The 1,588-nt window shown below is 54.2% G+C and overlaps 1 protein-coding gene across 1 annotated transcript in view; it reads right to left on the reverse strand.

The window, feature by feature from the left end:
• SMIM19 (small integral membrane protein 19) overlaps positions 1–173 on the reverse strand; it is a 14,395-nt gene extending 14,222 nt beyond the window's left edge. Inside the window, exon 1 of the mRNA XM_006896982.1 lies at positions 43–173. The gene's annotated coding sequence lies outside the window, so the exon portion shown is untranslated. The remainder of the gene's footprint in view (positions 1–42) is intronic.
• Positions 174–1,588: the final 1,415 nt, after the last annotated feature.

Here is a 1,588-nt window from a genome sequence, read left to right on the forward strand (position 1 = left end):
CCGTCGGGGGCCGGGGCGGCGTGGGGACGCGGGTGCACTCACGCTGCTCGCTCCGGAGGCGGCCAGCGGCCAACGCTGCTCCGCTCGGGGGCTCTTTCCCCCCTCGTCGGCGTTGGACGCACGGGAACCGGTTACCGAGCGCACCCGGACGACCTCTGCCTTCGTCATTTCCTGCCGGCCCGTCGGTTTCCGGATGAAACAAGGAGCCAGGTCTATTTTTTTTTCACCCCCCTATTCAGTTTTTGAACGGGAGAAACGCTGCGACGGCCCCGCCGCCGTCCCCGGGCGTGTGAGTGGAGCCGGGCTCCTTTTCCCTCCCCCAGGCGCGTCACCGCCGCGCTCCGCCCCCGCCTTCGACCCCCCGCCCGGGGCCGCGTGCGGCGCCCTTGAGAACCCCCGGCTGCGGGGCTGCGGCGCAGACGGGAGGGTCGGGACTGGCTGAGGGGCGGCGGGGGTTTCGGGGGGCGGCGAGTCTCCCTACCCTGCCTCGGGGTCCACGTGGACCCAGCTGTGTGCGGTGCGGTGCACTCGCAAAAGGCCGGCGGGAAGTAGCGGGAACTGTCATTACGGGGAGTTGCGTGCCTTTTCCCTCTCCGCTTCGGTGCGACTGCAGGAGTGCGTGTGTGCGCTGGGGGGCTCGACAACGACGGCTGTGCCTTGTCCCACGAATCACGATACTAAGCTGCAAAACAAACTTTGTTGATTTTTTTTTTACTCCTCTCTCGTAATGAGGTCATAAGGTTTCTTTTAATATTTTATGTAAGCGCTTAAGAAAGTAGATGCCCTCCAATATATATTTTATCTTTTCCCCCCACCATAATAAATACTGTGTGGTTGCGACTTAGGAAGTGGTTGGAACCCTAAATGTGACTAGTGTGTCCAGTACTGCCAGTTTAAGTGACTTTGTGTGTGTGTGTGTTACAGTGACGCGCACGTGTATTTTCCAATATGAGACAGGTAATGAATGAACTCTAGGAGTTCAGCAGCTGAAATCGAAAGAGGTCAAAATGGTCAGACCGCCCAGTGGTTGGTGCATCCTTTGTCCACGTGCTTGAGTCTTACTTCATTTTGCGCAAGAATGCTTGAATCAACAGTCTGCTAGTTTTAATTCAGACTAGATCATGTAGGGATTATATTATTAATTGACAAGCAGAGATAAGATAATATTTAACACAATGCCCTGAAGCAAGTCTTCCCTGCTTTTACTTTAAAAATCATTCTCTTGTAATAAGACTAGGGAGCGCTGGTTGCTTAGTGGCAAGAAGCTGCGCTGCAATTAGGAAGGCACGCAGTTCGAGGCCACCAGCTGCTCCGCGGGAGAAGGATGGGCAGTCTTCTCCCATGCGATTAACTGCTTTTGAAAACCCGCCGGAAAATAAGCTATGGGTCGGTTCTGCCTCTACGGTACACAACAATAATAAGACTAACCTCTGTCTAGATTAAGAACATTACTTGATACCAGAAATACCATTGGAAAAACCTCAACGAGATGGATTGGCACGGTGACTGCAACAGTAGACTGGAGCATGTCCGAGATTGTGCGGATGGGGCAGGATAGGGCAGAGTTCTGATCTCTTGTTCGTTGTGA

Source organism: Elephantulus edwardii, unplaced genomic scaffold (genome assembly GCF_000299155.1).
Source record: "Elephantulus edwardii isolate Elephantulus edwardi_28Jun2011 unplaced genomic scaffold, EleEdw1.0 scaffold00195, whole genome shotgun sequence".
In the NCBI taxonomy this organism is placed as follows: Eukaryota; Metazoa; Chordata; class Mammalia; order Macroscelidea; family Macroscelididae; genus Elephantulus; species Elephantulus edwardii.